Source organism: Strigops habroptila, chromosome 4 (assembly GCF_004027225.2).
Source record: "Strigops habroptila isolate Jane chromosome 4, bStrHab1.2.pri, whole genome shotgun sequence".
NCBI classification, from domain to species: Eukaryota; Metazoa; Chordata; class Aves; order Psittaciformes; family Psittacidae; genus Strigops; species Strigops habroptila.
Window position 1 is genome coordinate 43,077,141 of NC_046358.1, and position 22,710 is coordinate 43,099,850.

Sequence of the window (22,710 nt, forward strand, 5' to 3'; positions counted from 1 at the left end):
AAGCAGTAAATTTAATTCAATATCAAAGAAAACTAAGTATAGAAGTGGGAAGTGAGGTGGGCGTAAGCAGCTTTGAAGTCAGCATAGGAAGCATTTTGCTAGGAGTAAGAGAGGGAAAATGGACTGTGCAAAGAATCTTTCGGAAGAATTTTGCAGAACTTACTGTGTAAACTGTAAAAATTCCTCAGAATTAAGAATAATTAAAAAAGAAATCTGTGTCCTAGAAGACATGGCAATCAAACCATGTGACAGACCCATATGCAACTTCAAATCTGTCCTCATAACTGTCTGTGTCTCACAAAAGACTCACACATGTAACTATTGGAAGAGTATCTTATACAATTTGGCATACAAGTTCTATGATTAGCAGCTGAAGAGGGGGAGGAGGCAGAGAGGAAACATAATATAGCAACTGACACCTATCAACTATTTAAATTGTTTAAAATATCTGAAATATTGTTTTGATAATGCTATATATAATCCTGAATTTGAAAAAGAAAAATATGCAAGTAATATTTTGGTTTATAGCAACAAATGGTCTTTTTTTTTTTTTTTTTAATGGTGCTATTTTAAAATATGTGCCATTGAACAAGGGAGTCCAGCCAGCTACCAAGTGGCATACTGACAAGATGAGAAACAAATTCAGGAAGATAAGATTCAGAGGGGCACAGGTTTGTTTTTAAAGCAAGCCATTCATTTCCACCTCTGCAAAGTGAAATACGTGCATTAGTCAAAAACTCAACACAGGTAGTTTATGCTTCTACAGAAAAAAATCACACTGGCAATATTTCTTTCTTTTTTTCCTGTTGGGCTGCTGGTTTTCCATGCATAACCCATGTTAATTATTAGGTAGACAGAAGAGCTGTTCAACCAGTTCACTTCCCCTATTCTTGAACAGATTGTTTGAGACATAATATGAATACTAATTAATGATAAAATATCTGTCAGTGTTTTGAAATACGGACCAAGATAGCACTTTCTTAAAGTATCCTGGATGATTCTGATACAATTAGCCCCACTGGTCATAAGCAAGGTCAAAAAAAATCTCTGAAGGATTCGAGCAAAATTGGCACCACTTTTGGCTCAGATTCAGTGGGAATTTTGCAGGGTTCTTTAAAAAACAATTCAAAAAATCCCTCTGTTCCTAACATACTTGTTTGTATCTTAAGACATAATTAATAGAAAAACAGTGCTCCTAACATGCCACCATGTTATGGAAGGGTGGCTGCAATGGGGAAGGAGGGGAAAAGGGTCAAAAGATGGCCACAGGTTTGCAGTAACTGTATTTCGGGGAGACATAACTTAGGATAAGGGAAGGAGGAGGGATGTGCATTTTCTTTTTCCTGGTGACTTGGTCATGAAAAGCCAGCATAAATAAACAATCAGCAGGGACAAAGCAGCAAACCAGTACAAACACTGTTTTAGCAGATTTCAAGAGGCTGTCTCTAGAACATTTGAAGCATTATGCAGAAAATTGTTAGCAAAGTAAAAGCACTTAAAACAGGGAAGACATCATAATATCTTGTTCACAGTACTGAAATCTTACAACAGGAGATGTCACAATGTATGGTGTCAGTCCTTGTGTTGTGAAAGTATTCTGAAAAACCCTGCTAGAACCTTGCAACAGTTTATATTTCTTTAGCATCTATGAGGATAACGGAAGATCTTTCAGGCTATAGATTCACAGTGTATCAAGTCTAGAGGACCTGCATATCCAGTAAACTCAGCATAGAAACAAAACTACAGTATAATGGATATGTATTTATACACTAGATGTCTCAGCTTACACTGATGATTTAATTTGCATTGCAGCCCATACACATATTTCCAGTGCTAAAATTTCATTAAAGATTTGACAAACCAAAAATAAAAAAAATTGTACTGCCGAGATGCTCACTTGCACCAGTTTATTTCCAATACAGCTCGACAGCAGCAAGTAGTTTATAAATGAGGCTTCATGTGATTCCACATTTCTTCCCTTTTTGTTTTCATTCATATCACTGCAAGTTAAATGAAAGGTGATTCTTAATAAGCTAACATAATAGTTTAGCAGCTGTCTTGCTCAGTTAGCACAACTGTAAATAATAAAGGGAATTCAGTGGACAATCAGAACCTCGGAGTATGCAATCCGTATCTAACAGGAATTAGGAATGCTAAGCTGTTATGTGAGAATTACTACTTATCATAGTGTAGCTGTCTCCAGGAATTAAGTATAATATAGATTTAGATCACAGCTAATATAGAGGGAAGACATTCTAGTAGCAATTTATTATTGTATATGTCACCTTTTTTTTTTTTTTTTTTTTTTTTTTTTTTTAAAGCTGCATTCACTTTTCAGGAAAGAAGAAGGAAATCATCTACGGTACCATGGAAAGGAAAAGTCAGGATGCTTGGTGCCACTTTGAACTGTTCTATCCCATGAAAAAGTTTTTAACAGTATTGTAAGTTACCGAAAGGATACAACATATCTGCCAGAAAGTATAATGGAGGAAAAGAAACAATGAGAAGAACAGACTTAGCTGGACGCAAGACTAACTTAAACTGCTGATTAGCAAGAAAAAGCTGTAATTCTTTCTACTTTGAAAGAAACAAGTAATAGGATACCTATAGATATGCACTGAGCTGATTTTTTTTTTAATTAAAGGCCAAGAGCAACTATGGAAATTTTATTAAATTTTTCCTGCTGGTATTATTAAAACTTGCTAGATTGAAACTGACATAATACAAAAATTGCAGGGAACTTCTAATGAAGAGATTTCAACCGTTCCCCCACAGGTATTTAGGCCAATGTTAATAGATGCACCGTATGAACATATGCATGTTTCTTGGAAAGGATAGCATCAATATGCAATCAGCCAAATCTTTGTTACGAATGCAGTCTGGTGTCTGAGTGACTGCTGCCCTTTAACAGGTCAGGGTGCACAAAAGATTCTGTGACCCCCTGACCTAACAGTGAAATAAGCCACCATTATGTTCGGTCAATGTAAATAAGCATAACTGACAATGCACTAATAGGCTGCCTCTGGTCAGCCATGTGTACCTCTGACCTTAATGAAGACCTAAATCAATTAATACTCCAGGCAATAAAGACCTCTGGCTGATTAAGTTAGATAGAAATAATCTTTCCTAACGGGATTAGAGATGTAAGTTGGTGAACTTTTTATTTAATATATGATAATCCTTTCTTCCTAGGGCACTCTTACTTTAGCTAATGATGGTAAAATTGCTTTTTGCAATGTGAAATCTTCTATTCAACTACCTAGTGTGAATAAACTTTTAAATCTACTGTTTAGACAACAGTAATTGAATAGCTTCGAGTTCAGACTATGAACATAAATTGTATCTCATGTGGTTCAAACACACCACAACGTTCAAGATCAATCATGTTTTTCTTGAACTGTTACAAATTTGTAGTCTAAAAATTTCATAAATGAGTTAAACACACATAATTTAGGTTGATACAGGCTTTCTTTTGAGAAAATGTGTATAGTTACCAGTAAAACAAGAACGACATATTCTTAAATTAAAAATCAATTAAAAAAATTTATTAACTTTGAGTAACAATAATTGACACTCATAAGAATCCATATATAACTTACTAAAATGCTTGCATGATGTACTCCAAACTCTAGAAATTCCCTTTGAATAAAATTATGTTTTTTCCTAGTTAGGTCAAAAAAGTATAATTAATCAGTAGCATATTATTACTGTCTTACTGAAATAGCTCTAACATTTCCACAATTTCAGAGGTTTATAACTCAGTTTTCAAATGCTATGATTCCAGTTTGCTAATCCTCATTTTGGGATGGAGCTTCCTATATTTCAAAATTTATTTTATCACCTAAACTACAAGATTACAAAACACTTATCTTTTTGCATTGTTCTTCATTATCAAAATTCATTTTACCAAAGTGTGATACAAATTTTTCTCTCTGAACTTACGTATTTGTGGATTAAAAATTTATAGGACATTTTTTGTCAAGAACTGGAATAGAATACTGCAATTTCATGGATGCTAAACCAGTCTGTATAATACCATTTTATCTGCAGTTTTGCAAAATTAAGATACACTGTCCCACAAAGTCATATTTGACACCGAGTACAGTGTCATAATGCTACCAACACCCCTAAAACTTTTGTGCATTTCCTAATTGGAAATATACATGAAGTATTGCATCATGTAGTGTGCATACACTGAGCAGCACAAAAACTGACAGTTCTTTAAAAAGGTGACGAATTTGACAATGCGCCTGAAGAACCCACAATATTAACTGTTGTGAATACTAAATCAACTTCAAAACACTACAGCTGAATACCTCCTATTTATACTCTATACTGCCCAGCTAAACACCTCTGCAATCTCTAAAAATCAAATAATTCAAATCGAGCGTTTAGACTGTGCTGGATTTACAGCAGACAATCTCATATAATACATTCTTGAAGGACCATAGTACCTTGAAGTTTAATATGCTACATGCACAGACTTGAAAGTAACAATCAGGTCACAAAGCTTACGAGGACATAAGATCAAATTCTCAGCTTGAAAATCACTTCTTGAAAGCTGCTCTATCCTATCACAGAAAACTGAAATATGTGAGTACATATTTTTGGTAATGTGTTGGTTATATTTAAATCTTGATCAATGCCAAATCAATTTTATTCTGCTTTACAACTGATGCAAATAAAACCCACACGCTTCTGATTTACAGAAGACAAAGATTCAGAAACTGAAGTTTTGACAAAAAAACCCTCTACCCCAAAAGCTGTCATTCATATTCCAAGGGAGTATGAGACACTAAACAAAAATAAACCTAGCTTTTAAAGTCAGTAACTGTAGTTATAAACATCTAGGGAACGTTCCAACAAAGCGGGTGAACACAGCTTGCCATTTAATACATCCATGTGGGCATAACAGCCAGTCTGAAGTCTTCTCCAGGACTCTTGTTTGCTCCACTTGGAATCTCTGATACACGGAGAGGAAATAAAGAAAATTGAAGTAAAACATTTTTTACTTACTACGCATATTTTGGCCAATGTTCTGTACTGACACACAGGGTACTTATTGTTCCTTTATTACATTAGACAGTTCAAAGACTTAATTGCAATAGAGGATAAACTGTTCTCCACATCCTACAGGATGTTTCTTCCTAAACAGAAAAAGAGCAGCCTCTCTACTTAAAAATGAGCAAGCTAAAAAGAGTATTAATCTTTGATGCATTTCTTTCTTGGGACAGTGGAATTCTAGTCTTCATGACTATTAATCTGTCACCTTTTACAAAGCCTACCATTTCCTCTCAAGCTTTTGAAAAAAATCACAAATTCTTACACAACCACATTAGCAAAAGCTGCCACTGTGAAAAATTGCTGAACGCTCAGCTTTATGAACATACCTTATCTAAAAGAGGAGTTAAAATCCAAACTAATTATCATTTACTCATTTCTTATTCATATCACTTCGAACAAAGGTGCCAAACAAAACAAATGAAGAAAAAAAGCCAACAACCTAAGATTAGTCTACTTATTAGTCTGTTTAATAACAACTGGGGTTGGGATGGGGAATGAGAGACTTAATCAAATCAATATTTACCATGAAAAGGCATATTCAGGGTCCAGAAAAACAAAGTGGAAAGGATCAATATCTAAAAGTGCAAAGTGATGCACATGACTCAGTGTGGACATGGACTATCGAGCAATGGATACCGCATTTTTACAAAATGGGTATTACGTCCACCACAGTTGATTGTGTTTTTTAATTATTTATATATGCATAGGTAAGGGAGGATAATGGTTCTAATTCATCTGGATTCTTTAAATATCTGATACATGTCTGATACAGCATATTTTAAAATTATTTATTTTTAACTCTCCTAATTATAAATGCTGTTAACTAGCTGATAGTCTGTAAGGAGAGAGTAATGAAAACGTCAGTGTACCAAAGTGGGGTGCTGAGGGATTGGTATTGGGCCTGATTTTGTTTAACACCTTCATTAAATCAATGGAAGAAGGGATTAACAGCATGATAATGAAAGCCACAGAGGATATTAAATCAGAATGTGCACCATTAGAAATAATAAAAATTGACACAGACAGGTTTTAGATAAAGGCAGAAAGTAAGAAAATGAGACTTAACTTAGGAGAAATTAAAAGACATGCCAGAACATATGGAAGAATATTCTGAAATAGATATTCTTATTAAGGGAGAACACTGCAGAAGTGCTGAACAGTTTATATTAAATTCTAACTGCTCTTTACTAGAAGCAAGTTCAGTATAGGACAAAAGAAAATACAGTCTCTGTTCTCATTAAACAGGTCTAATTCATCAGATCTACCAAACACTTTTTCCAGGATAAGTAACACCTACCCTTGGCTAATGAAAGAGGGAAATTTTCTAAACCACCAGAAGCTGGTACCATACCCTTTAGGAAAGGCATGATTTCAAAATGAATGTAAAAGATCATGTGATACCAAAGTTTCAAATGATTATTCAGAGCTGATGAAGTACTTTTTTCTAGAAGTTCTTACCTTTCATCATTAACACCGATTTTCAGTTTACAGGCTAGCATAGCTGGATTCAAAGTATGAAAAGCATTTTAATATGCCAGGGTAAAGGGAAAAATTAAAAAAATACTTTTTTTCCCCTTTATTAAATGGAAAATGTCTAAACCTCACATGAGGTTACATAAGTATTCACCTGGGGTTCCCACACAGTTAATTTGTGTTTACACAAATTACAGAACTTTAAAATTTCAGAATTAAAAAAAAAAATTCCTCCCTCCTAGGTTTCTACATTTTTCTCTATCTACGCTTACAGTTTTCGGGTACTGGAGAACATATATAATAGAGGTTATAACGTAATTATATCCACACACACAATATCTAAAAGAAGATACAGAAAAAAGGTGAAGTGATATGATATCCTTAAATATCTGTATGCGTTCATATTCAGACTTTGTCCCTACTTTTATCCTTAAACATACAATCTACTTAGAAAGAGATTTTGTAATATCCTTCCCACGTTAACTGAAGTTTCTACTGAGAATGTCCACTTATAGTAAACTAAATCATCAGTTAAATTATCACTGCAGTAATAAAGCAGTCCAAGAAGGCACAGCAGAAATTTCTAGGTCAAAATTTCTACTAACAATAAGGGTGCTACTGCTTAAGGCTGTACCACTGTTCTGGAATACAGCATCCAAGGAGAATTCAGATTGCAGTCATAAATGCCTATAAAGAGTGAGTCAGGTTTTTTTCCATTCCTACCTATCTTCACAATCCTTACTCATACCGACTGTCAAATAGGTTAATGTGATTGTAAACAGAAGAGGGACAGCTAGGCAGAGAAATACTCTGTATTGAAGGGTGAAAGCTGTTCATCACACGACAGTAATTCACAGTGTATGAAACATGTTAACAGCGTGACATTCTATTCTTACAGAAAAGATTTCGTTCCCAGCCACCACTTGGCTTAATATTTTTACTCAAAACATGCTTTTCATGAATGTCACTGGCTACTTTAAGATCCCAGTTTGTGATAACTGGGAGACAGGAAAGAAGCAGTTCCATAAAACCAAGAATCCGTTAACTGAAAACAATTAACTGTAATGACAGTATTACTAAGCTAAAAGTGATAGTTCTCAGTCTAGACATATAGTGTGGTTCTGTGCTTTACTGATCTTCTATGTACACCCAGTCTTACACGGATTTTACTTGTACCTATGGATATCTAAATAATAATCAACACTTTACTGTATGTCAAAGATTATTTAGTACATAAATCCAATATATAATACACAAACCCACCATTTCCCAGTGGAAATTAAAGGAGACTTATTTATGCAACTAGATGTACATGTACAGACTACATAATAGTAATGCATCTAGAATATAACATACACAATATACGGTGCTTATCACAATCTTTTACCTATTTATTCATATTGCAGTGTTAACACTTCCTTGCATAACAGAATACCTTTATCTAGGTATTATCTAGGGTCCCAACTTCCAATGCAAAAACGAAAGTCAAGTTCTGATTATGCTTAATAAAAACTGAAACTTGCAACAAAGATCCACAAATATATTTAATATTCTTGTCCAAACTAGTGTCATATTGTCTTTTCTGCATCACCAGTTAAACCAAAGAGATCGCCAAAGACAAAGAAATCAGTTTGGGTATTTGGAATCCCATGGTATCAGCTGCAAAATCCAGCAGTACAGGAAGAGTCCATAGTCGAAACTTTGTGTTCTGAGCAGTAAGATATGACCCAATCTATAGTTTTAAAGAATTTGTAATTTGACAGTGACAATGTATTATAAATTCTCATATAATGTGAAATACAGTGTACCTGAAGTTCAATCCGGGGGGGGGGGGGGAAGGGGGGGGGGAATTAGGAAGTAACACCCTTGTTACATACATGCAATTGCCTATCCTAAAATCTAAAGATTCCTAACAGAACAAAATAAAATTAATGGAAACCAAAGACAGCCAGCCACAATCTCAGAAGTACACTAAATATGCTCATCCAAACACAATTTCACAACCTTTATTTGTTGTACCTTTAAAGACTGACCTTTTATGAGAACTGCAGTGCAGACAACATCCCTATATAAAATATCACTAAATTCCTAAATGTGCAGTCAGGCAGATTTTACTATGTATCTTTCAGAGCATAGATTTTTCTCTTATATCGGCCGCACTTCATGACAAAAAGTGACCTATTGACCAAGCGGTAACTTGTAGCATTTAAAACTTAAGTTTCTTTAACAAATTATGTTTACATTCAGTGTTATAATTGGACAGTAACTGTATCATAATTATATTCTGTGTTGTAATACATATTCATTTGGGTATGGAGTTAGAATCTAGCATTATACATTTTCCTATTTTTTTGTGAGTTTCTGAGGGCTTTTTTTTTTTTTTGTGTAGCTTTTTTTTTGTATGGGGGGGGTTTGTTTGTTTGTTTGGGCTTTTTTTTCTGTATGTTCACCTTATTGTTCTCTTATAACACTTATTTTCATGGAAATTTCTCAATAGTTTAAAAAGATAAAAGTTTGGAACCGGAAATTGCAGTATATTGACAGTATATTAGTAACTGATAGATTATTAATAAAATACGTATCTTGTGTTCTGCCAACCAAGCTGCAATCATGTTTCTATCCATCTTACATCTCAAAGAACCAGTGCTTGTAAACTTACCATATGCTAAGCCCTTTCTGTTTGCATTATTAATAAAGGTAGTTATTTTGGCTAGTAAAAACTAACTGCAGAGTCAAGCCCTCTGATATAAAAACAGGTAGAAAGCAAAGCTTTGAAACTAAAAGGGGGTAGATAAGAGGAAGGGAGGGGCAGCATGCAGTAAGGAATAATCCAGCAATTAGTTTAATCATCAGTGATATGGCTGAGACCCAGGTTTAAATCCCTTGGTATTTTTCTTTTTTCTGGTAATAGCAGTGCTATTGCAGCAATGGGCAGTCCAGGAAGCACATCTCTCAGTGTCTTCTACTGGATCTGTTCTAATTTGTTTAAATAAACTCATGTTCTTGGATGAAGACTCTATTCTGTTTCTTGATGAATGTTTTAATTAGTATGCTAGAAGTTAATATAGGATGGAAAGATCCCTCTCTATGACAAAAAGTATTAGTAAGGATCTGAAAAAGCCTTACAGTGAAAGAAAATCCAAAATTGATACATTTCTGACTATGATTTCTTTGATAATCCAAAGCTATCCAAAAAGAAATGACCTACTGAAACTCCAAGTATTCCAAACTCCTGTGAGATAGTCATTGTTACCTTCTAGCTTTTTGAAATACTAAGCATTTAGCAGTATGAAAGATACTTAACACAGAGTAAGTCTTAGACTGCAGAACATTTAATCTGATGATCCTGTACAAACACAATTTTTGTGAAGAATTTTGGTGACTTCAGAAGAAGTAAGATGATAAAATGGAGAACACGTGTGAAACACAGATCTACTTACATTTTTGAAAATAAGATAAAAATACTTACAGAAGCCTAATGGGAACATTAGATGTGACCAAGAAGTTCTCTTTGAAGTATAATGGCTAAAACTTACTTAAGCACTGAAATCGTGAATCACGAAAAGTATCAATGGCATTGCTATCAGAAAATCTTTGAACTTTTTATTTGAATTTTATAAATAATGAATAGGGTACCTCTTCAAAACCAGAAGCTGTATCAAAATCTACAAATTATGCCAAGAACAATTTAAATATCTAATTTTGCTTTTTGAGCTTTGGAAAATTATAGGTGCTTTGCTGAAAATATGACCTTCTGTAACAATACGAATGTCTATTATTTTGCTTGTTCAGCCCAACAGAAAGAGCTTCTAATTATCAGCTAAACAGTGCACAGTATTTGAAAAGTATGCAAAAATGACAAGACTTCCAATGACGGAAACTGTCTCATATAAATTTTACATTCTATTTACATATAAGATGGAAGTTGCATGACTTGACTGTTCATCTATTAGTTTTAAGTAATGTTTTTGGGTTTTGTGAAAAGATTGGGGTTTATTGTTAAAAAAGTTTGGCCTAAATTCAGCCAGTGTGAATTATTTGCTATGAAGTCCAGTGAAGTACAGTTAACACACAGCATCTTTCAATGTGTTATTCCAGAGTTTGCATTTGGCAATATAACTGTTCACAGCATTTAACTCCAAAACTCAGCGTTTCTGCCATTCAGGCCTGAAGGAGTTAAATCTTTTAGCTCTTCAACAAAAAAAAACTACATGTTTTTGCAGAAAAATATCACATGCTGGTAGTGAATAAATAAATGCTCAAACCAAAGAGAAATGAACTATTTCTGTGATGTACGTTTTGAACTTCTAATAGCTAGTCTGATTCTTCAGAATAATAGCTAGAATCAGGAATGGCACTAATGAGGAATGAAGGAGGGTATGAAAGAATAATACATGTAATATAAAGAAGGTGGAGAAACAGAGTAATTGCAACTTTTTATTTGTTGTTTGTAATGCTAACATTTATATACACCCTGACCTTGTAAGGTGATACAATGCTTTGATTTTTTGCAAAATTTAGTAGAAGCAGAAATTGCACCTTGCAGGACTAGGCTCTGGATGCAGAACAAGATAATGGTGAAATTCAAATGAAATAAGCCCTTTAAAACACCATCAGAGAACAATAAATTAGCTCAACACCTTCCCAACACAGGAAATTTAGAGTTAACCAGTGTAATTTTATGTTTTTTAAGGAGGAATAGATCTGCTATAGGTAGCTGGTTTGATAGACCTTTGAAGGTCTTCAAAACTCTCACTAATATGTTATTCTCTAAAAAATATTCCCATAATTCTGCTGTCTCCCATCATTCCTTGCCTCGAGATTCATCTGTCAACTTTGATGCATCTTTTAAAGTACCCCTCCAAGCCTAAAAACCATGACTACAGACCACAGAAGAGAACTCTTTGCTTTGAAACTATCTGATCAATCAGAAGATCATTTACCTGCAAGCATTATTTGGTGAAGCTAAAGCGGCACATCAACCAGCAGCATCTGAAGGCTGAGGCAGCAAAACGTCAACAACAAATTGTCATTGGCATTCCATTTATGAACCTTCAAACAGCATCAGATCTTTTCCATGGGAAACCAGATCAGGTCAGACTGGAGCTGAATATTTCTTAACAAGCTAACCATCAAAAGAACTTACGTTTTGAATAAAAAGGCTATCATTTGTTGATTTGAATATCAAAGGGATCCACTGCAAACTCCCAGTCTAGAAAAACCTCCCTAAGCTACACCAGACAGGTGTTTAATAATCTATTATTAAGGCATTATTTTAGGTTACTCAGAATCATAAAAAATAGCTGTAACTGTGAAGCTGCAAATGGGACTGCACAAAGAAATGAATGCTATTAACATACTATTAACAATTCAAAAGAATGAGTTGACATACCAATCAAACTTGTTAATTGACTGTCAATGGCCTGTCCCTGAATATACAACATGACTGCATTATATATTTCAAATGCTGACAGGAAGACAGTTTCATTTGCATTAACTTCATAAACTGATCAACAACCAAACTGCCACATACATTTATAATGGGAAGCTGAATAATTTCAATATTCATGCAGCTCTGTAATTGTAAATTAGGTGCTGGCAAACAATGCAATACTGTACATACTCTAAAATATCCGAAATTTCTTTGACCTACTTTCTTTTTTATTTTAAAAGAGCAGTGGAGAAAAGTTGTCTCTTACAGAGACGATTATTACTTTAATTTATGGTTCATGCCTGAGGCAAAATTTGTTTGCAACTGAGTTTGCAACCATAGTTTGTAACTCTACTCTAGATGCATAACTGGTCCGCGATATATGAGGCATGCAAGGTGATGTAAAATTTTTCTTGCTTTAGTTCTGTGAAGTGTAAATACCATTAAAATACAGAGTAAATCTGTAAAAAAAAGTGAGTGAAAATCTGTACTACTTCCCTGCTATGACACAAAGCAGATGTCAGCCCTGAAACCACTGAAACTTTCTAATTAGACACTGAAACATGTAATTTAAAGTAGAAAGTATTGTTCTTGCACATCCTTCCCTAGGGTCCTAGAAAATACTGCCCTCAGAAATCCTGTCTATATAAAGTATCTTTCCTAAAAATATATCTCATAATTATGCCTATTCAGTTTCATTGGGATTGACAGTGATAGCAGGTGAAATGGCTGTGATAGTGCTGCCATTTTAGCCAAGTGGTTAGTCAGACATACTCTGAGCAAAGTCACAAATCACAGGAGCTGAGAGCAAAAGTACTTGTGGCTCTTCCATATTTCTGCAAATACTTATCAATCCAGTGGAAATGAACAAGGGCTGTAAATAGAAGGAAAATGACAGAAAGAATTCCCAATAAAAGACCCAGGTCAACATTCTTCACTTTCCCATTTAGGATCTCCTCCTGCAACACTTACTGTCTTGCACATCTACTTACTGAAAAATACAGTTGTAGCTAAGCTAACAGAGAAGCCTTCAAATGTTGTCATTAATGACTCAGTGTATTAGTATCTATTTGTATGCTTTAACCATATAAGGTAGATATGAGAGAAATTTCTTTTTATTTGTTCATGAATAATGAACATATAAACATGCTATAGGCATATTTATCACTGTTTATGCAGAAATAATAATATCTCAGTCACTTTGAGAATCAGAGAAATGAAGCTAAGCAGAAATGTCGCAAATGAGGATTAAGTAATGAGGGTCTGGAAATGTTCTACTGAAAGCTAAATAGTAAATGATCAGAAATTCTGAACTTGTCAGGTCTGTCATATTCCCTCTCTATCTGTATGACCTGGAGGAAGTATAAGCAAGTTTTAAATATCTCAACTGCAAATGCACATTGTCTTCTTTACCCCTCTTTTATTATTACTACTTTCATCCTGTCAATCCAGCAGTCACTTCCTTGGCTTTAAAGTTATTGCAAGAAGAGCCTAGCACTATACACTAGCATAACCATATAGATTATCACATAAATGTCCAATAAACCTGCAGTCATGACAATCTTCTCCTGCATTTCCTTTCAGATAAAGAATATCAGAGGACAATTTTTCTGCTATATATGTGAGCTGTTATGTTTTAGACTTTATTATTTGTAGTATAGGTCTAAGATTGAGAAGCAAAAAATATTCACATTTATTGTTCTAGCAACTGCAATTTAAGAGTAGAAAGAATAACAAATGGAAATACAAAACCTTTAGGAAAGCTGACTATAGTGGAGCCACTGGGGTGATGGCAGTCCCAAATCACCCTACCCAGTTATCATGAAAGATTACTTATACTACAAACTAGACATTAGCTTTGATATCTTCCCTGAAGTAGAAGCTGAGTAACTGTCATACTGAATAACATCATACAATGGGTACTGCTAAGTTCTTACACTGACAAAACAGGGATCATTAAAGCTTCAATATTCTTTCAGGTAATCAATGTAATATAAGCAGTATGTGATTAAAAGCATTTAAGACATGAAAAGTGTCAAGGTAAAGAACAGCTCATTACTCAAAGGATGTGGTATCTACAAAACCAGCCATCTTAGAAGGAGCTGGTCATTTATTACTGCTGCTAATAGTAACATACAGCTACAGTGAATTCAGTAATTCATGCTCCAAGATTTATAAACTTTGATTGTAGAATATATACATATATACAGCTGAAATATGTGTACATATACATACTACTGTAACAGAAATGATGTGAAGTATATTCACGTTTCAAAAGGATATGATTAATGTTGAGAATATACAGTTTGTCTGCACTGTTTCAAAATTTACATTTGAAATAGTCACATTCTAATCTACTCAAATAAACATTTTCAATGAAATTTTCACCATCATAGCTGAAATATTTATGACTCTTCATAGCCTGTGGCCAGCATAGGTTTTGTAGGAGGGAATAAACACTCCCGTCCTTGGGAATAATGAAACTTTCTATCGTGCAGATAAAGTTCCACACATGTGGGAAATGGTGCTTTCCTGGAGATCAGCATGAGACTAGAGAACTAATTTGGACAAAAAACTTGATTATCACAGAACTCACGATTATCTTTTGATCAGAACATACACTTCTCAAACTTCAGTGTCTTTAGAAAGCTCACAAAACATTAGGGACATTTTATAAGACAAAAAAGATTAAGTCAAACACTTCCAAACAGTAAAGAGCGGCACATGTACCATTTGTTTTGGATGAGGATGGTGAGTACAAGAAATGTTTTTGCTGAATGCACTGTCAGTTGCTCAGTGATTAATGGTGAGATCAGGACTTGTATTATATTGTACTGCAGAGGTAGAAGGGTTCAAGCAACTAATCCCATTCCAAGTTCATAACTGAACAATGAGCAGCTTAACACAAACTTGTCTATATTTGCTATTTTTAGAAGGAAAAAAATGAGATGAACAAATAAAAAACCATTGTAACTTAGTGAGAAAATATTCAGTGGATTAGATGCCTTGCAAAAATATTTTAGCTTGCATTACAGTCTCCTGTTTCCATTCCCACAGAAAAAATATCATTCTGAGATCTGCTTTAGTCTGAATCATTATTATGGTTCTTAAAAATACATTAAATAAAAATTTAAATTAAGTGGCTCATCCAACGGGATTGAAAAGAAGAAAATATTAAAGGGGTAAGTTGTTCCATACTCCTGAGCATTTGTGCAATATCAGTGCTTATTTTGTGTGGGAAAATACAACAGTATTAGCATTGGCTTATACTTGTTTCTTGCATACAGGTGCCAAGGAGAATGCAAGAGTAAAAGGAAGCAATTCCATAAATCGAGAATACATTTTTTATTAAACGTATAGTTGTAACATTGGTCTAATTATTGAGAAACTAGAGGAGTGGCATAACAAGGAAGCTAATTCATTATTTCTATTTCAGTTTTAGTATTACCACACAGGGAGATATATAAACAAATACTCACATAATATTCACATATCAGAGATTAAAATTTAAGCACTGATTGGGAAATATTAAAAATCAGGATACATATGGAAATATCATGTATATTTGATTATAAGTGAAATATACATGCATGTGTGTTATAAATGTATATTTATATTTATATTTAAGAAGATAAACCTGAACTTATTTGCAGGATGTTCAGAGTTATGAGAAACACATTAAACCCATCAATATTAACAGACTTTGATGTTAGAATAATTCTTTGCTTTTCAAGAAAGCACCAGCTTTCTTGATATTGCTTTGCAATTGCTGTACTTAATCTTAGTATGCAAAGGGATTCTTCCTGAGAGGAGTTGCAAAAAGGCAACTTTGAAGTTTCTACCTGCAGCTGCCTCTTATTTACATTATGTGAATCTGCAACACTTCCTGCTGAAGACTGAAACCCACTGCAAAAGTAAAGCGCCTTTTTTAAATTTTTCTGAAATTTGCTCAAGAATTATGGGAAGTGAGCAAACAATTTATTGCAGCTCAGGATTTTTTTTTTCTTAATTTCTCAGGGATTTTAAAGGATAAAGTTGAGAGAACGAATATTTTGTAACCACAGAAACTCACCATATACTTGGTCTACAGTATAACTGTACACTTTTTTTATTTTCTTTTTTTTTAAGTAAAGAATATAGTTGTTCAAAAGTTTACTGCCTCTCTGTCAGGAATGCAATACCAATCATTCAACAACAACAAGTTTATGGATGTGCTATGTAATCATGTAGTTTCCAGAAACATTCCACACTGCTCAGAATTTGTTTTAGTTTTGAACCATTTGGTTTTGTTACAATGTCTTAACAATTCATGCTTTATTTTTAAATTCAAAAGCCTACCTTACCAGACCAAGAGTAGTAGTCACTAATGCGAAAACTACTATTTCCTATAAGCCGAAAGTAATCCAATAAAGTGCCTAGGTTACTCTTTCAGCTCCAATGCCTCAGAACTTTTGCCTTAGACTTCTAAAGCTGTTATCATTATATGCTGAACAGAACTCTTTGAAGTCTTACAGACACCCCTATTGAGGCTCTCAATGACCACTGAGAATTTTGATCTGGAATCCCACAGGCAAGGTGTCCCATAGTCCACCTTAAGACACTGAAGAAAGTCTGTCCCTCTGCAATATGTGTGTTTGTGTATATACATACATGTATAGGTATAGAAATAAAAATAAACGTGTACTATCAACACTTTATTTTTTAATTTATTTATTATTTATTTATATACTATGTACATTTTGGTTACAGAACAAAGCAATGTAATTAAAAAATTAAGAATATAGAGACAACACGAAGACTTTGCAGTGCTTCAGTGATGTGCACAGAATAAAAGTATGAGAGGATGCTCCAGCCTGATAGGTAAAAATATGCTACCATTCCATGATTCCATGATAATTAGGTAATAAAGATAAAAAATAATAATAAAGAGGGAAAGTAGGAAGAAAATACAAATCTAGAAATTATGCGAAAATTTCAATGATGTTGAATAGTCAGATGACATTGGTGGGGCTTACTGCAATGCAGTGACAGCTTAAACGAGCAGTGAGTTTAAAGTGAGCATTGTAAGAAAAGTAATTCACGATGAAATGTGGTAGTAATAGCAACTGATTTTTGTCTATGGGAGACACATACTACATACCAGCAAAACAATTTCATAACACTGCAGTATGGAAGTTCCCTCCAAGCTCAGATACAGAATTACACTTTTAGAGGAATTAGACTACAAATGTGTAAATTAAAATTCTCTAATAATTTTTTCACTTAAAACTCAAATGCAAGCTATTCCCACAAGTCAGTCCGTCTGCACAACTCCGACTACAACCTCTTGTATATTCATTATTAGAATTCACTCTTTATTTACATAACCACATCTAAATTTTATGTGGGAGCCCTGTTTCATGTAGCAAGCAGATGTTTACAGATTACAGGGTTGGTTTCTTTGTTTTCCAAAACTGCTATACAGCTAAATCTGTTTTCTTCTCTCATCCACTACATGGTACAAAGCTTTGAATGGTCTCCCCAAACAGGAATCTCTCACACTCTGGTAGTTCTCCCTTCCCTGACCTATTCACATCACACTATCAGTATTCTCCTGAGAAAGCAAGGACCATGTTCATTTCTTTCACCTTATACTCTAAACCAGGAAGAGCAGGGAGTACTGTTGGGTTCCACTGGCCTCCCTGATATACCTGTTCAGTTATTTGAAAGAGTCTGGAACTGGCAAGTATCTGGAGAGTAAGAAAAAGATGAGGAAAGACGACCCTGCTCTTCTCAGAGAGGAACTCTATTCAGTATCTCTCTCAGAAAAGACTGAAGCATCATTTTCTCTAGCACTGAAGTTACACAAACAACAAGATAGTGAATTACAGTATAGATCATTCTCTGTGCATACAAAAGGGCACTATTCCAGATTTCTGAAACTCCATAGAAAGAAATAAAGAAAAATGAAAAATAAGAGCAATGTAATACTAATTTGCAGATAAAGAACTGAGACCTAGTACAATTAAACAATTTGCACAGATTTACAAAGGAAGTCTTGTATGTGAAACAGATATTCAGATGCTTTTCAGTGAGCATCACAGTATCTTTCTACCTTTCATGTCCCATCTTGACCAGTTATGCTTTAGATCTTTTAGTCCAGCCTGTCTGAATTATCAGTAAAACAATGCATACAGAGGTATGAGTCCAGAAATAGTAACACCATCGTTCTGAAACATGGTGACATCCCTAATCAGATTACTGTTTCAATGCACGTTGCTTTCATCCTCAAAAAATATTCTTTTGATTGTAATATATTAAAAAGCATTTTAATTTGTAGCAAGGCTTTAATAGTCAGTAAGTCGTTCCTGAAGGCTACGTGACTAATAGCTCTGGAGACTTAAACACACAACGTTTATTTACAAACGTACACAGCATCACCCAGAGCTCCTAAAAGTCATTCTGTCAGTAAAGCTTAAAGTTATTCTTGGGGGACACCAGAGTTCAGTCTCCAGGACAGCTGAGTCATTTGCTTCGCAGTTGACAGAGTGCTGCAGTGTAGTCTTCTGAAATATCACAGTTAAAATTGTTATGCATAGAGAGAGCAGGCACCCACTTTGAAAAAAGGACATAACATACTGGTTTTAAAACTTTTTTATAGGATCACAGTAGAAATAAACAAAAAGTCCTGCGTTGATAAAGCCTCAAGCCTTGCAATATCCAAGTGGTTCTTGAATCTTTAATGGATCTGACAGCATGATCTCTGTGAGATACTAATGCACTGCTCATACAATCCAAACCACTCTGACATGCTAAAGCACAATCCCACAAATAACATCAGTTCCTATCAGTCTGACTCTCCCAATACCTGAGATTTAGAATCCATCGCCTAAAATAATACATAGTATTAACCTATGAAAATACACACAATATTGTTGTCAAGTGTATATTCCAAGTGTGCCTTTAGTAGAAATCAGATCTCTAGGTGAAAGACTATTGCACCTGAAATTCCTGCCCAAAGTCCTAAGGGAGTGTAAGTTTTCATAGTAAATTTGCCTTGGTACTTAGGGCTTTGCTTATGCATATGCATCAGAGCCACCCATGCTAAACATCTCTGGACATTACACACATCTAAGTGGTAATAGGACCTAGAAACTGTAACTTCTCTAGCTATGTGTCTTCTGCCACAAAATGTCACACTACAGATGTGTCTTTGTTCAGCTGACTTTAAAAATCTTCTACGAGAGAGCAAACTGAAGAAACCCAACTTAAAGCGTACACTTTCTGAACTTTTGGTCCCATGATTCAATTCCGAAGAGCACCACTGCCTTTGGTATAGTTGTTTTTCCAGCTGGGACAAAAAATCCAAGGAGGCATAGACAATGGAACAAAAAGTACAACTACACCATCACTTAGTACAATGCCACGGAGAGGTTTCACCTGCATCTGTACCTACAGCAGAAATGTAACTTCTTGTTTTAAGTGAGTGCATTGTGGAATCTCTTTCAAACTAATAAATCACTTCTAATTACAAACACATAGTTCTTGAAACCGTACCTATTAATGGATTAACAACTACATGAGTTAAAATTATGATTTTAAGTAAATCTTACATCTGTATGGCTCAGCCCTTATAATAAAACACTATACATTTTAAAAATATTTCAAATAATTCAAACCCATCCCAAATCTTTCAGTATACTATCATTGAAAAACAGAGTGCAACTATGCTAAATTTCTGAGGCTTGTTATACTTAATTATTATAATTACCTAAGCACATGGTCCAGAAGTCAGAGTAAAGTTTAAAGATGGAATAGAAATTTCTGTTTTTCCCTTACCAAGTGTAGCTTTTCAAAGTGCAGCTTAAAAAAAGTATCTTTATGGATCTTCCATCTAGTGTCTATTTTGTTGATACATTTTAAAGACAATATCTTTAATACCACTATGGTCGAAAGTAATCTCTATTTTTCTTTAGCACGTAAATTACTGTCTTTTCACCACTTTTTCTGAGGGCCACAGCTGCATCAAGACATATTCACATAATCAAAATCTTAAATCCAATAGCGTATGTATAGCTATCAGAAAACCTACAACCTTAACAGAGAATATTTTAAGTCTTCCTGTGAGAGAAAAGGGTCTCACAAACGTGAAAAGATAGATCTGAAAGAAAACTGAAAGTGAGATTTCTCATTTTGGAACTATTATTAAACTCCTAAAAGCTAAATGCATTTTTGCTGAGAAAACAATCTCTCTCATCTAAAACAATTCAGAACAATCCCAGGTCCTAAACTGTTGAGGAAAGAAGAGTTGGTTTCCTACTTGAAATTCCACTGACTCTTCAGAAGGCTCTGGATAGAACCTTACAGTGATTCACAGGCTGGTATAAATTTCAGAAGTCTGTGCAAGTCAGTGTAAACCACAGGGAGCTGGAAGAAGAGATTGTGATTTGCAGCTGTTATTTATATGCATGGTGTTTTAAAGCACAGTAAAGAGACAAGACAAATTACTTCCTTTGATTCAACTCTCAACTTGGTTTTATATGCTTAAAATAAGCAGAAACTTGGGATAAGAGATGGAGGATGCATGCAGAGCTTTTAATCAAAGTAAAGGACTAGTAGTACTCCACAACCTCAGTAACCACCTGATTACTTTGTGTAACTAGCCACTGAAAACAAATAGCCTTCAGAGCCAAATATATAATAATTGAAAAACTGAATATAAGCAAGAAAATAAAAAAGAAAAAAAAATAAAAATAGAAAATTATGCAGTTGAATGTGAGGGGGGCAGAGAAAAAAAACTAGTTCCATAAATAGGCATATCTTTTTTACCTTTTTTTTTCCTTAATTTTCTTTTGCCTATGAATTTTATTCTGTATTTATACATCTCCAGACATCTGGCAGCTTAGACAGAGTAGAAATTTTAAATGAAACTGTGAATATTCACATCTTGGACATGTTCACCGTACAAATGCATATCAAGCCTACGATACACACACAGCATACTGACACGCAGAGCAAGGTGACACTTCTACTACAAGACTTCCCTATTATATAAGAACTCTGCACATGATAGTAGTCTTTCAAGCTTATTTAAAGTTATTCTAAATTCTTTTTATGGGGTTGCCTTCAACTTGACCTTCAAGTATATTTACATGCTTAATGGACTGCATTTAATTGAAAAATCTGTTTAGAAAATAAAAACAAATAAATAAATAGGAATCCTGAAACAAACCTCAATTAAATGGCTACTTTTGTAACTAGTGCTATAATCTTTCAGTTTAAATGGAATTAGCATATCATATAGTAATATATGCTGTTAGAGCTAAAAGATGAGTATGAAACAAATTAACCCCTGCATTTTACCCTATCAGTGTTGCACTGGTTCTTTATCCCTCCATCTCCCTTGATCTTTCAATGGCTACATTCAATTTTTGTATCCCAGCATTCTAGACTGTTTTTACATATGCAACAATAGGTATTTTCAGGGTGACACATTATTAGCACCTCATAGCAAATAATAATTGCAGTCACTAAAAAGATTCTCGTACCATGGGTAAATTTCTTACCCTATCACTCCTGAGTATATCACTATCGTCTGTTTAGAACCATAGTTGCCATGTAATAGACCAAAGTTGCACTGTTAAGTTTACTTAAATAAGTGTAACTTAAAGTAGAATTTTATTATCAAATAACATTTAATATTCAGATGTATCAATGAGGAATAAAATCAAAGACATATGACCACAGTAACCACTGTTAAGGTTACTCAGCTTTCATATAAAATCACGTTTTCAGAAAACCTGAAGAGCTTTATTCTTTATTTGAGTCTCCCTTACATATGACCAGATTTTCAAAATTGCTCAGCAGCTAACAGCTCCCCTGGAGAAATGCAGAACTCAGAAAAATAGAAAACATTACAAACTACAATCTTAATACTAAAATACAGTCAGTTAACTACCAGTATTCTGAAAATAAAGAATTTTTATTTTCAAGTACTGTCATGCTGAGCTCTCCTGAGCACTAGTCTAACTATGAAGGTAGTTTGTTTGCACAGAGAATGATTTTCTATAATCACAAGATAAAACATAATAAACACAGGAATAAAAATTGTGTGTGGGGCTAGGAGACAAGCATATAAATAGTCACCTTTCCTGCTTTGCACAGAAAACAACTGAATTGTGAGCAATCGTATAGTATAAAGAAGGAAGGCAAAAGTGCGGGTGAGGTGCCAAGGCAGACTAGCAGTGTTTCAGACCCACCTCCATGATTTACATGTATTGAGGCATTGTATATACTTTTTGCAAATTACAGCAATTAACTTTTTGGTACTCTGAACAGGAGGGGAAGCACACAAACATAGAGGGATTCAGCTGAGAATGTAATAAACTGAACTAATCACTTGGAACATGCTCATCTTTAATCCGCTTTGGCCTTTCCTCCCGGGAAGGGGAAACCCCACCAGTCATGCTGGAGGTCTCACTCATCCATAGCTTTCTCCTGCTTCCTCATCTTATTCTCTTTTTAATTTACAGTTTTCCATGCCCTGCATCAAGTACTTTTCCAAATAACACTTTTGCCTCAGTAAATGAGATGTCTGCAAATATGCTTGACATATTAATATCCTGCAACATTCTTTCTGAGAAAACAAACACTTGAACAACTATTTAATGGCTTATTCATTTTATAAGAGTAAATCAAAAGCTGTTCTTTTCTGGAAATTTCTTTCAAATTTTTAAATTGAAGAAAAAGATTCAAGTTAAAAA

The 22,710-nt window shown here is 34.4% G+C and overlaps 1 protein-coding gene across 1 annotated transcript in view; it reads right to left on the reverse strand.

Moving 5' to 3' along the window:
* Positions 1-22,710, reverse strand: part of DPH6 (diphthamine biosynthesis 6) — a 203,501-nt gene that overhangs the window by 63,585 nt on the left and 117,206 nt on the right. The gene's annotated exons all lie outside the window — the stretch shown is intronic.